Here is a 15,033-nt window from a genome sequence, read left to right as displayed (position 1 = left end):
CCCACCCTGCCAGTGATGGGAAGTTACTTCCAGAATTAACTTAAACCTGGGAGAGTCCCACCAGCCTTCCTAGTCAGCAGTTCAGACCATGCCTGCACCCAGGAGAGGTTCCCTCTCTTCACCGATGAGAACCCGGGGCCTCACGTGGCTTCACTTTACATTAATTACCCACATCCACAAAGCTCCGGTAATCCCATCTATTTACAACCTCGCCTCCCAGATTCTCCGCGTGTCAGCAAGTGCAGTCATCTTGGCTTGCAGCGAGCATGTGTGTCTGAGGCAGACAGCAATCCCTGAGCCTACCCGGGGCTGAGTGCCTCCCATCAGGTACTTGGCGCCCAAGAGGTCAGCACCTGGCAGGAGATGTTCAGCACCTCCTAGGCTGGGAATCTGATTTAGTGCCACAGTTAATTATGGCTACCTGACTTCCCCCAGCCCCCTCACACAGACGCTTTCTCCCCTCTGTCCTTTGCGCCGCTGCATTATTAAGTGCCGTGCGCTCAGCTCTGACAGGTGACAAATGAAGTGGAAGTTGGTTTACTGCCTTGACCCTTCTTGCAGGGGTTGGCGGTGCTGGGCCTGACCTTTCCCTGCAGGCTGAGCACATTTCCATTGCTCCTGCCTGGAGTCCAGGCTGTCTGGGGTGCTGCTCCCTGCCTAAAGACCAAGGAAGGCCCCCCCGGCTCCCCCTGAGTGGGCACAAGGCTGGTGCAGAAGAGGCTGGTGCCTTGCTCCTGCACTCTGCTTGGAACCTGTCTGGGGAAAGTGGGGAGGGGGCGTCTTTTCATAATCGTAAATCAGGAAGAACAGGAGTCAGAGGAAATTAAAGTGTCAGCACAGTGCTGTATTTGCTCCAAAGCAGCTGAGGGCCAGGCTCCATGCTCCGTACCTCCTTCTGGGGGAGCGGTGCTCTGGTAGAGCAAAACTGTCACCCCGGCCCTGTGGAGCAGAGGCACTAATGCTTGTCACTGACCCTGAACTCGCCCCAGGGCTCTGCTCAGCACGCTGATGAGCACGGACCCTGGAAGGACAAGTTAGTAGCAGAGTGCTTCCAACATAACTCACAAAGGGGGTGGTGGTGGGGGCTGGAGGGGGATGATTGTACCCAGTACGCGGCTAGAAGTGAGAGAAGTCCCTGTAGGCGCGCACCCCCGGGCACCGAGCTACGTACCCAGAACACTCTGCGGAGTCAGAATTCAGGACCCCGGGGGGAGCGCAGGGACCGGCGTGGCCCGACTTTTCAGGGCAGCAAGAGCCATCCGCACTTACAGTGTGTTGGGATTCAGGAAAGCACAGAGGAGACATGCTTTTTGCAGCCTGCACACAGACAGCGAGTCCCTCTCTCCATAAGGGACCAAAGATAGAATAGATCTAATAGCGAATTCAAATGCCCTAATCACATAATCCAATAAGCTACAGCTAAGCCCAAACACCTCATTAAAGAGCATCCCTGAGTGGCCTGGAAGCTGCTGCAAATTGCAAACACTCCCCACTCCACACTGCTCTTCCCTTTCCCCCGTCAGGCCATGGGGCAGAGATGGTGACAACAGCAAAGGGGAAAGAGTCATTCTGCAAAACCAGGAAGGGGGCCCTAGCCAGGCACAAAGAACGGGTGTGCTGCAGGTGGGAGCCACCCAGAGAGGACAGAGTGAGGAGTGGTCTGGCCAGCGTGGGCTGAGCTGCCTTGCCTTGTGGGAACCCTGATGGAGGTTCCTGCCTGAGAAGGCAGCAGGGGCTGGGGGATGATTAGTGCCCGAGGAAAGGAAGAGATCTCTGCAAAGTGCAGCCAGGTTAGGGTCCTGCCTGCATCCTCCTCACCTGTTGCTCTGCTCCAACTCTCTTCCGAGCCCACATGGCCTCTCTCCCTAGGGATTTCTGCAGCCCTCCCTCCAGCCATTGCTGCTCCAACTCCTGGCTCCCTCTGCAACCCCATCCTCACCAATCCACAGCTCTTACTTTCTCTCAAAGGGATGAGGAAACCCCCATTCCCTTGCTATCCTGCTGCTGTGGCAGGGGGAGCTTTAAGTGCCTCAGGCAGGATTATCCTTATCTGACATGTCTGAACAGCTACCTGTTCAGCTGCAAGCACCAGAGGAGGCTAATCCACCTTTTGACATTGCACACCTAGCTGGGGCTATTAAGCAGAGGTTTCTCTCTCCTTTGACACACCGCAGGTGGCAGGGGCAGAGAATAGCCTGGTGGCAGGGGCGAACGCTAGTGATGGCCTGAGGCACCTGTCACTCCAACTCTACCAGGACCCTGTAGAGCCTGAGCAAGTGGCTTGAGTGGGGAATATTTCCAGGGCTCAGACAGATTCATTGCCCCCCTGCTCATGGGTCTCCCATAGTACTGTAGCTACAATGTTATCCTGCTCTTCCCAATGCAGTTGCCTGCAATCTACAGGGCACAGCAGCTCTTGGTGGCTTCAGGAGATGACATCCTCCCAGCACCTCCTACTCCCAGGAAATGGATCCAGCTCAGTGAGGATAAAGCCAAAGGAAGAGAAGCCCTTGGCTCCTTTGCAGTCCATGCCAAGGTGTCCCAGCGCCATCCTGCTGAGGGCCACATTGGTAGTGGCATTAGTATTTGTGCACATGTCAGACCTGTGCTGTAAGTGCCACCTTGCAGGACAGGACTGCTTTTGTCCCATCGTCCAGAAATACAGCATGAAAGAAGAGTGTGAAAAAGGGGGCCAGGGAACCAGAACAGTAGTGAGCAAAGAGCCTTCCAAAGCAGTTTGAGATGGGGGGACCCAGACACTGCATGTGAAGTCCTTTAAGCCACGCATGAGATGACCTTGGCATATATAAATTTTAAAAAAGTATATTTAGACATCAAGGTGTTTATCACTGAGCTGCCAATGAGCTAACTTCACAGCCATACAAAATGTTTCTTAAAATGGCACTGACCTGGCACACTATATGTTGCCTTATGCCTGGAGCAACATGGAGGGAACAACACAATAGGACTAAAGAAAGCCTGTGACAAAGTATCTATGGGCTTTCCTCCATTTTGGCTGGACTGTATCCTGCATGGATGCCAAGTGCTGGGATGCTGTAGTTTATACATTATCTCATGGTTAAGGTGATGAGCAGTATGACAGCCTAGGTGGGGAAGTGAAGGAGTTCATAAAGATGTGTTGGAACAGACCTAGATCCCATTTTCTATACCTCCATACAGGACCATGCCATCCTAGTTCACTGAAACTGTGCCGCCGGTCCCTGGAGCACATTCTCAAGGCAGAATCTTAGCTAGGAATTGCTGATGAACTGAGATAGAAGCCAAGATCTGATCCTGAGCCTGGCATCGTTGGGAGAGCTCTGATTCAAATCCAGACTTCAGAGCTCAGTCTCTCCCTCCTGGGCAAATTGGACCCCTATAGCCAAACAGGCCTGACCTCAGAGAAAATACAGATCCGGTTGTTTTAAGCCTTCTGGCCTGGGCCCTTGCTATGGCACAGATTGGAGATATGACCACCATTCTGGGCCAGGGCTCCCATTTTCATAGCATGCACAAAATGAAAGCGTTCAGACATGATGCAGAAGTGGCTAAGGAAGCCCAGCAAAAATGTGTCCTTCGTTGTCTTTTGGCGAGGTCTGGCTCAGTGCAGTCCGTGCAAGAGTAAGAGAGAGAATGACTGCAATGGAAACAGGCAAAGCAGTAACAATGCACAATTTCTCCCCAACCCCATATACCTAGAGTAAAGCCAGAGGGGTCACTGACTCCTTTAAATTCCTTGCCTTCTGCACTGTGAAATCACTTACTCACTCTTGATGCAAAAACACCAAGCCTTTTGTCTAGGTTATTCAAGAAAATCCATAACCTTGATATGGAACACATCTATATCTGTCTGTTCAGCTGAGCAGCAAGCATGTGCACAATGTTCACATTGATTGTAGAGCAAGTTTCAGAAATGGGGAAGTGGCAGAAATGGGAAGGAAATTATGAATTGCCGTATATGATCTTTTACATGGTGCGTTATCAGTTGATTTATGTAGCAAGAGTCCCACAGAGTTAGTTCATGATAAATTCATGAGGCATGTGCTTTTGATCACACAGGGCTCTTCTCATGTCTTGCTGTTTCCAACTCACTTCTTTATCCAGCTCCCAGAGCTGGTTTTCTATCCGGTACAGTAAATTGATGTCGTAGATAATAATGACTATTCAGCATTGGCTGCTTCTTCTGACATGCTGTATTCTGTAAATGAATGGAAATCTGAAAATCAGAAGTTGGGAAGATTACAGCAGAAGCGTCTTCTCTGGGGAGAGGCATTGCAGTGCCGGAATTTAAATCTCCTCGTCTAAAACCCTCTGCTGGGATAGAAGAGGGCCTCTCAGCTAGCCCACCCCTCATCAAGATGCTGCGTGGTACAGACATGCAACTGATGTGTTCCCAGGAGCTCAGCGGAAGGGTAACTTAGAGCTAGCTTCGGTGAGGCAACTGTCCTAGCAACTGCAAGTGTTATGGAGGAGGATAAAGACAGGAACCAGACTGCATGGGTTTAAGTGGGGCAGTGAGTTAGTTGAAAGCTTAGGCCAAAAATGGCATGAGTTTAATAGCCTTATCTTACTGCCAGTGGATGCTTGTCACATCACAGCTCAGTGAGGCTGACAGCTTGCATCCAGGACTGAAGCACAGACAGGGGCCCTTGTCTTCGCTGCTGTGACAGACCCATTTGGGACTCCAGGCTTGGCCTTGCTGTGGGGTTGCAGTTTACAGTGGATGTGGCTGGGCTCAGGATTGGCGAGGGGGTGTCATAGTTTGTGCCCGAGGTGCCTGAGGAGAGCTCTGACCCATGCCCATGGCAGTCAATAATATATACACATCTAGCCACATCCTTAAACAAAGGACTCCTCCCTCTCCCGATTCCTGTTTCCTTTCCCTCCTGCATCTAAGGCTGTTGTCCAGCCCCTCCTCTCCTCCAGGTCCTCCTCATTTCCCACTCATCTCAAGCCGTCCTCTGGTCCATGCAAAACTGCTGCCAAGGATCTCCTTGTTGCTCAGACTGTGAAGCCCTGCACACTTGGGAAATGGCTCCACTCCCTCTCCTCTCCACTGCCTCCACCACTTGTCATCACTTTCCTGTTGTAAGGATTATCTAGCTCAGGTCTGTACAATGCTCTTACCATGTAAACTGCAATTAGTGTGCTATTAGTGTGCTATTTTCCTTCATGGAGGCTGAAAACAAGAAGCCACTGCCATCCTGAAAGCTGAGATCGGCATAGTCTCAGAGACATGGTCCTGGGACCCTGCAGTCACCCGCCAGCATCACAATTTCCAGCTGCTGAAATGGAAGTTTCTCTGCAGGGTGGGACCAAATATGCCTGACTCTCCGGTGCAACCTTACAGCTGCTCGCCGAGAAAACAGATATCAGTGTTCACTCTCCAGTCGTCCCGACCCATGCCAAGTTCACAAGCCAGCACCAAGAGGGAGCAGGGAACAAGGTGTCTATGCAGACATTTTGCAGTGAGGGGAAAACGTAGAATTTTGATTAGCTAAAAAAATTACCAGAAGATGAAGGTTCCTTGGGTTCCTTTCTGCAGAGTTTCTCCTTTCTCTAGACCTGAAAAGCCTGCTTCACATCCCTTACTAGCACCTGACCCGCTACAAATGCGTCCGACGCCGCAGCCTGTGTAAAGTTCCTGGGGCCGGGATCTCAGTCCAGTAGGTTTGTCCCTCACGCACTGCCAGCAGGGTCGAGGTGAATGGGAGTGATGCCGTCAGCACCAACTGGAACAGATCGGGCCATAAATCAATCATTCCAGTTCCTCATTTCCGTACTTGGAGGAAAGAGGAGATGCGACACACATACGATACGTGCCTGAAGTTCGGATGGAGGAGACAAAGCAGACAAGTATTTAACCCTGGATTCGGACCGGCCTGTGGATCACAGCAGACTAGACGCTTTGCACCTCAGCGGGCCTCAGTGTCCTCATATGTGCCACCAGGTAAAGTGAGGGTGACACATCTTTCTGATGAGCCTTGATGTGCAAGGGCAGAAGGTGACGCGGAAGAGCGAAGGCTCACTGTTACGCCCCGTGCCTGAGCTTCTGCAGGTTGTGACATCCCTGACGCTCTCAGGGAAGGCTTGTGCATCAGAAAAAGGTTTCCGCCCAAACAGGACAAGCGTCTCTTGGTGCTTGGCTTGACCGGCTCGAAGCTGCTGGGTGGCATCACAGCCCCTGTTCCTTTAAGCACTGCTGCTAATCAAGGCACTTTGGGAGACGTAATAATTAACATAATAGGCCAATTCAGCCCCTAATAATGTACAACATGCTCATTAACCCAATTAACCCCACGCAGCACAACCACCACCACAGAAAACAAAGCAGGGGCGAGCAGCTGCCACAAGCAAGGGAACCTGCCGCTTGACAGCCTGGCCACGTCCCAGCATGCTGACACGACACTTGTGAGGCACAAAGGCATCTCCCAGTGGTGCGGCCTGCCCCGGGCCTGGGGGAACATCAGCACAGGCCGAGCGCTCGCAGCCCGAGCCGATGCTCCGGCTTCCCCCTGCCTTGTCTCAAGGCAATGGTGGAGCTTCCCTCCCATAAGGCTTCACCTGGAAGGGATTTACGCACTTAATTAAGCCCCGTGTAGCATGCCGTCCGCCCCCACCCTCCTCCTCTTGCGGAGAGTCTCAGGTGGCATTCACGTGCCCGCCTCTGGTGCTTCTTTCTTCAGCCAGGCTGGTAAATAATTCAGTAGGCGCTCGGCCAAGCAAACAAACAGCAGAAGCAGCCGGTGAGGGCAGAGGAAGGACTCCAGGGCAGGGTACGGAGCCAAACCAGAGGAGCAGTGCCCCTGGCAGGAGCTGCCTTCCCGCAGGGGTGACTCCCACCTTCCTCCGGAGAACAAACAGCTGTCCCCCGCTCCGTGGCCCCGTGCTTAGGCCTGTGCCAAGGGGGTGTTGGCTGGTGGGGGTCTGTAGCCCACCCAGTCTGCCCTGAGGAGCGGGCATAAGGCACAGGCGGACCGAGGATTATAGATTACAGCCGGGGACTCTGAGGAGGGAACCCAGGGGCCTGTTTCTAACCCTGCTGTTGACCCACTGGCACCACAGGCAGGTCTCTCTATGTCTCCATTTTCCCCTTGGTAATTAGAGATACCAGTTCCTCCCCCCACTGTGTCTTCTGGGCATCATGGGTATCATCATTGGCAAAGAGCCTTGACGGTCTCCTGTGTGACCACAGCAGCATTTGGTACCGACATGGCATTTCTTTTTCTTCCCCCCCCCCCCCAGTCATTTGCAAAGTGCTTGAAAAGTTCAGGCTGGTGATTTCAACTCCTTTTGGCAGATGGGGAAACTGAAGCCAGGGATTGTTACAAGCCAGTCGAAAGGCAGAACTGGGCATACAAACCATGTCTCTGGACTCCCCAGTCCCTGTGCCGTTTACTGGAGGAAAGGTACACAAATGTTGCTCCCACGCACGTTATCTAAGGCATTTCCTTCCAGCAGGGAGCCTTCCTCTTGCAAGACGGATGCTCTGCGAGGCCAGACCAGGAGGTGGCAAGCTTTAAGGAGCACCGGGCCAAAATAAGGCAGCTGGGTCTGATGATAGCATAAAGCTTTGAGCCTGTGCCCCAGAATGTGCACTGTCGGTGGAGAAGTCCAGCTGCTTTCAGACCCTCAGGAAAGCTGGCGCAAGCAAACTACAAGCCTGACAGATTTGGGGGGTCTCTCTGCCTTCTTCCTGCTCTGTACGGGTGAAAGAGGGGCAGGAAGGGTTATGGAGGAGCTACATCAGGGCCTTAACGTTCCCAGAGGCCTTGGCCTATTAATTCTGGAGCAGACGAAGCTGAGGAGAGCCCTGGAGGTTGCTTGTGGCTGCTCTCCTCTGCTCCCTTCTCTGCAAGGGCATGGAGAGTTTGGCCTGCTGCAACGTAAACCTATCCTCTCTGCTCGGGAACTGTGCTGACTACAGCTCAGATGCCAGAGCGCTGGGTGCTGGGCAAAGCTTGCCGACCAACAGGCACAGCAGGAGCAGGGCATGTAACATGGGAAGTGGTTTTGGAGCTAATGGCAAAGGAACTGTATACGGTCGGCTCCTCTGCCAGGGGTTGGGAGGAGATCAGATGGCCAAGGCTGCGCTGGGAACGGGCGCTTGCTGTGCTGCCAGGAGGATGGAACTGATCGGCTGAATTCTTTCAGCCTCCCCCACCTTGGCCAGCACACCCAAGGCCCGTGCTGCATCACCCGTTGGCGCAGTCCTGAACCACCCAACCCTGTTCTGCCAGATCACTTCCTGAATCATGAGCACCCCTGACATGGTAGTCCTTGAACTCGCAAGTATTTTACTTGCAGCCTTCAGTCCTTCTCACCTGCATCCCTCGTTCAGTGCAGAGTCGCGCTTTCCATAAAGGCTCTGTGGCATAATAGATCAAGGCCAGCTACGACACGAAAAAAAGGGGAGTTTGCTTCTCTTATTGCTCCTTTCTCCCTTACCTAGAGACCTGCCATTCATACCAAACAACTTCTAATCATATGAAGGGACATTAGGAGGTGTCTGAGCTGCTAACAAAAATAGGCACTCTAATATATAAAGTCATCTACTCTACTGCCAGTCAGTAGCAAATACTGTGCTTATATTTAAAAAGAAACTTTAGGGTTTCTTGGGAGAATTGCAGACTAAAAGGCCGTACTTCTCTACCTGTTCAATTAATTGACGTGTTAATTAAAAGGCAGAATTAATAGTACAGCTGGAAGGATAGGATAGGGTCTGATTAGCACAGTTGTTGCAAAGAAAAATTGCACCTTGCTAATCTATTAGAATTCTTTGCATGTAGCAGCATGTAGAATAGAGGAGTATTAGACTGACATAATTTATTTGTGCTTTGAAAAGGCCATTGAAAGAAACCCTTCACAAGAAGCCACCAAAGAAATTAAAGTAATCATAGGGTGAAAAGCAAAGTACTGTCATGCACTAGAACCACCCCCTAGCTTTATTTTAAACACTTAAGTCAAGTTCCATGACAATCCTGATCAGGATATCAGCACCCTCCCATGCTCCAAAGCAATCCTTCTACTGTTTAGTTTTAAAATGCATACATACAAAATCAAAATATGGGCACTCTGGACTTCTGTGATAAAACTTCTAAGTGTCCTTTTGCAAAGGGTTTCTACCTGCATGTTGAGATAGATTAACACAAAGCAACTGTTGTTAACATGGCTGCTTTATTTCAGCAGGTTTGCTGGTCACCTGGCATAGCTAAGCCCAGGAAAGCATTGAGGAGTTATTAAATCAATAGCCTTGGTGTACCTACAAGCTGTACAAAATACAAATCCAAGTTCATCTGTTACTAGGAGAAAGGGTATTGCTGAAAAGGGCTGGTCCTCCAGGCAGGTGCAGTTAGCTCTCTGGTCCGTGTTTATGGTAAGCAAAGGGACAGCAAGTTGCAGGGGAGGCTCACATACAATATGCCTCTGATGGGTACATTATGCTGACTCCTTTATGCAAAATCCTTGATTTGTTTGGGCACAAGAGCTGGCACTGGGGAGACAGAAGGAGGAAGAGAGCTTTGAGATTTGACCAAACTGTGACCGTGATACCAAAAAAACGCATAGGGGGCTTCCCGTATCTGCCATCCCCAGGACCTGGTTCATTAGTTAATGTTCATCAGTCTCTTGGAAGCTGCAGTGTGCACTGCAAATGCCAAGAAGAATCTCGGTTCCTTGCACGAGCAATCTCATTAACATGCCATACCTGGATATAGAAAATCCAAAGAGTTTAGTCAACCAGGGGAGCAAAATAGTACACACTCTGAGGAACTGCAAGATGGATCACGCTCTGAGGACAAGAAAAAGCAGATAAGGATGGGAACAAGCAGAACCAGAGAAAGAGGGAGAGGCAGCAAGCATCAGGCAGGTATGGTCTGGCTACTCTGGGACTACAGCTGTTTGGCTCAGCAGAATGCCCACCTCTGAAAAGCCATGCTGGGCAGAAAGTCTACCAAGCAGCAGCCCAGCCGTGGAGAATGTTAGTAGGTACCTGGTAATTAAAAAGAAAAGCACATGCCTGGCAAGGTAGCTACCTCTGCAAAAGATGACTTTTGTTATTACAGCCATCCAGCCTGTTAGAAGTGGTGATCTCTGCAGGGGTGGTGTGACTGGGAAGTGTTGAGTGACAGTCTGACAGGATCAGAGCTCCTGTCTGTCAAGTGTGACAGCAGTAACCAGCACCTGGTGCTTCTGAGAAAGATGAAGAACCTTCCTAGCGCACCTGGCAAAGCAGCGTGGGTGTGAGGCACTCCTTTCCTATCCCCTGCAGCAATCACTTTATAGTACCTAATTGCTCTTCCAAGAAAGCTTTGAGCCTGGGTAGGTAAAGTTATCTGTTCTAAAACTGGTATCATTGCACAGAAAGTCATTGAACTGCTGCAGGTTATGTACAATTGGCTCTAAAGCCAGTGTCTACAGCGTACGTTTCTGGCCATATTCTCGATCCCCCAGAAGTGGCAGTCTTGGGATCCTAGCAGCAGCATCTTGCTTGCGAACACAGACAGCATACGGTATTTATGAAGCACCATCTAGCAGCAGGGCTTCTTGCCAGCAAGTTGCTAGGGTTTTTTTTCCCCGTGGAAAAGCCATTCCTATCTTCTGACCCATTCCTTTGTCGGAGATGCCTGAGAGTTACGAGACTGCAGCAGCTCCTCCAGACCTCTGCAGGGAGCCCGGGCCAGCTTCAGAAGCGGTGCCACAGCCAGAGGGGAGGGGTCTGAATGGCATGCTCACTGGGGGGAACCTGAATTCACCCCCCAGAGTTTGACTGTGGGCTGCAATGCAAGATGGTGCACTTGGCTGGGGGGAGGAGGCAACAGTTATATCCAGTCTCCCTTCTTTCTAAATTATGATCTTTTTGTTGTGACTCCCTGCTCAATGCAGCCAGCCCTGCCAGCACAGCCTCTTCGAGACTCACTAGCACATGTTTCAGTTCCCTTCTGCCTTCTCCTAATTTCCAAGGTCCCAGCTGGTTATCTATGCTCCTGGACCTTCCTGTGCTCCATAGAAATGAATGAAGGTATGAAACGAATCGGGGTATATTCACAGAGTAACATGCTACTTCACATGAGTAGATGGTTATGGGTCGAACCAACAACATGTTCTTTCCAAAGGGAAAAAGAATGGCCCTGACCCTGGCCAGAGGAAGGACGATGACTCTGGCTCCTCTGGGGGGTGACTATAGACCACAACAGACTGTAAAATGGAGCCAAAGCTGCCTGTGTCTGGTAGCTGGGTTTGAGTTCTCACTTCTGGCTACCAGCAGAGTCACCGGGCACCTCCTGGCTGAGCAAAACCTTTCTAGTTTGGGATCCTGGGGGGTTTCCAACCCCTCAGTCTCCATCTGATATCGTGTTTCAAACCCATGCAAGCAAACCGCAGCCAGGATCAGCCTGGATTCAAATCAACCCTTTGCGTGGTTTCCTCCTCAGTCGTAAATCCCACCCTGTCACTGGAACGTTGCCCACGCTGCTCAAACCTCAGCCTGTATTTAGGGGAAATGTGACCCCGGTTCACCGAAAGGTTTGCAAATCCAGCTCGTGCTCTGGGTTTGGAACAAAACCTCAGATTAGGCAAAGCGCTCTTGGTCTGGGGATTCATTACGAAGTTTGAATCAGGATCCAGTGGAGAAAGCCACGGTGCCACCTAGTGGAGACCACACGTGTAAGCACAAATGCCACACGTCTCTCCTCCAAGCACGCCCTGTTCTGCCAGAGGCCCCCAGAGACACAGGAATGACCTGGGAAGCAGCGAAGATGTCCAATCTCAGGGATGCCATTCATTCATTGCACTTGGAGGCTTGCAGTGGATGGCTAGCGGGGCCAACTGCATTCCCTGTCACTCAATCTCCTGGCAAAAGGGAAAACCCCAGTAACTTTGGAAGGATGCAATCAGCAGGAAGTTCCACATGAACTAGGTTTAAATTAAAGGGTCACCAGCAGTACAGCTGTTGTGCCTGCCTGAAATTATTTTATATACCCTTGTTAGTAGCAACACCCAAGATCCCTGTTTTGGGAAAGCACAGTTTAGGCCTAGGCTGTGAGAGAATTCAGATTTGGATCCAAATTGCTGTCAGCCTGGGGGAAGATGCCGGTAGGAGTGCAGGGCTTTGGCTGGGGCCTGTCACTAGATACAAGTTTTAGGCATGACAATAGAACAGGCCATGCGTCATCCTCACATCAGTGGAATTCAACCACATGATCCCACCTAGGTTGCATGGAGCATCCCAGGAAGGGGGTGGGGGGCAGGGGCAAGATTTGAATACAAAGTAGCTCTGCACCTCTGGCACATGGAAACTGTTTATTTTGGAGCCTGTGAGCTCCTCAGATCTGGTCTGAATTAAATGTTTTCATCTCTCCTGTGATGTATGCAGGGCCAAATTAATGCATAGGCAAACCAGACACATACTTAGGGCCCTAAGTGAAGAAGGGGCCCAGTTGTGCTTATTTGTCGTATTATTTAATTATTGAGTGAAAAAAGTAATATCAATATACAGTATTAAGTAGGGGCCCATGAATTACCTAGTGCCCACTAAAGTGTCAGTCTGGCCTTGGATGCATGGAGTTAACTCCATCCTATCCCCCCACAACCTCTGCTCTACTTGATGCATGGTGCTTTGGGATTGCACAATCCTAGCTGACCATGACCCTGGCCCAGGGTACGTGAGGGAGGAGCAGCGGCAGATCAATGCCATTCCAGGGAACAGAGTTCAGGAAAACCTTCCCAGTGACAACAGAAGGCATGCACGAAACCTGAACATAAGCTAATTTAACATACATGTGTAAAACACTCACTCTCATTCAAAACTCTTTTGTCAGCCCACAGCCCTTTGCAAGATGCATGCAGTTGCCACCTAGTTAGAGCCATAGCGAGCGGGAGATTTTAGTTTTGTTCTCCAGCACAAAACCCTTGCTCTTCAAAGACATACCAAAGGCTCTTCTCTGCACAGACATGGTAGATGAGACCGGGATATTTAGAGGTCTCATCTGAGACAGCAATGCGGAGAGACAGATCTCCTTTTTCTGTCATGAAAAAAAATCAGACAGCTTGGCAGACAAGCCAGGCTTTAAGCTCCATGGGTGAGGGGCTGTCCAGTGACTGCTGACACTCAGGCCACTAGGTTGTCCCCAGCAGTGTGATGCCTTTGCTTGGAGGGTCGAGGGGACCGTGAGGTTCTCTCACCTGCCTGCTCCTCCCTACAGTCAAACAAAGTCAAGAAATTCTCCTCTTCTCTCTCAGGCTGCCTTGTCCACTCATTATAGCTTGTTTTGGAGTACCCTCTGCTGGCCACTCCATGTAGTGATGAGGAGGTTGCAATTGAGTCTAGACCAAGGACTAGTATTAGCTGGATTGCTCTAAAGCCTGACAGCTGTTCAACAAGTAATTCCCCAGAGACTTTGTGCTAGCCACTCCATGCTGCTAGACAGGCCTGAACCTTATAACCCAGCCTGATCTCCAGCTGTCCAAACCAACAAGGTTTTCAAGAGCTTGACCATACAAAGAGTAAGGACAACATGGCTTCTAACCTTCCCTGTTCATTTCCCTGGGGGTATGTTAATCTGGTCTACAGCCCACGAAATTTAGCCCCATACTACCAAACCTATGCTCATCTTCTCTCAATACTGCTCAGCAGGGGCATCACCTGGCACAGGTCCTCGAGGGACTTCCACAGCTGCCACAGAAATCAGCCCCACCAATTATTTCCAGTCAGCCTGGGAATCCTGTGGCCCGAGTCAGGAAGTTGTTGTAGGAGCTTCACCAAGTTCTGGTCCCAGTCACGGCTGCAGGACTATAGGAGCACTGGACTGAACAGGATCAGACCCTTTGCCCACAGTAAGGTGGTATGGCTCTGCTCTACTCTGATCGATCTGAAGTCAGACCAGAAGGGAGAAGGACACTTTGGCACAAGGGCAGGTGCTTGACATTCTCAGTTAGTAGGCCTGTAAGGTCCAAATCTACCTTTGCTCCCATGATGGCAAATATGTCACCAAACAAACTGACACCGCAAAGGCAAGGCTGTCTGTGCCCCCAGTGAGATTTCTGCCCCTGTGTTTTAGGACGGGATTGAAAGGCATCTCCTTGAGTGCTCTTAAGGCAGCAGGGGTTACTGTTGACTGCATCGCCATAAGCAGAAAGCAGGGTAGATTTGCACCTTATAGGCTAACTAAATCGGAGATACATAAGCTTTCATAAGCAGCAGCTTACTCCATCTGTCTTGCCTACTAACTGAGAATGTCAAACACTTGCTCCAGCGCCTTCCCTGTTGTCCAGCTCTCTGCAAAGACATGGCCCCTGGAGACAGGTCGATTTTGAGGGTGCCTAGATTGCCAGGGGCTGAAATAGGATCTGCCTATTTCAAACAAGATACCCTCCATCAAGGGGCCAAGAAGGCCATTTCAAACCTGTGCAAGATAGCTTGCCAAGCTGAAGGCATGAGGTTCTGCTTCTGCATCTTCTCCCCACTTCATGCTCCACCTGTTGCTGGACTCTGGGTTTGTTTGGGGAGCAACGCTATTGCCAGATTTTCCCCTCATCAGTGGGAAGAAGAACCTGTGTTGCTGCAGCTGAACCCAACCCATGCAACTCCCCCCCCAACTTTTTTTTCTATTATCTGTGAGCATTTAGAGCTTCTTGGTTTCAGGCAGAGCCAGTCTGGGGAAGATAAGTGGTTGAAACCAATTAGGTAGCTTCCCTCCTCAAAGTAGGAATCACTGGGCTAGCAATTAACTCCTTTGAAGTGCGTACCTGAGGCTGCCTTAATGAGTCATTGTTGTACCTCTTCTGCCCAGTGCTGTAACAGCCCTTTTATAGCTTCCTCTGGCTGAACCCTGCATTCAAAAGCCAGCTCTGTGCAATTAAGCCAGGAGACAGCCCCACATGCCATGTTCAGAAAAACAGACCACAGGCATGGTCTGAGTGTGTTATGCCATGATCCAGTTCAGAGCACACTGCAATAGAGCAGATTCCTGAAGATCAAGCACTACGGCAAGGCCTGACTACCATAGGATTACTATCAAATGAGCTGCATTGTTA

This window comes from Crocodylus siamensis, chromosome 9 (genome assembly GCF_052110815.1).
Source record: "Crocodylus siamensis isolate JL-2025a chromosome 9, ASM5211081v1, whole genome shotgun sequence".
Taxonomy (NCBI): domain Eukaryota; kingdom Metazoa; phylum Chordata; order Crocodylia; family Crocodylidae; genus Crocodylus; species Crocodylus siamensis.
This window is presented reverse-complemented; position numbering follows the sequence as displayed.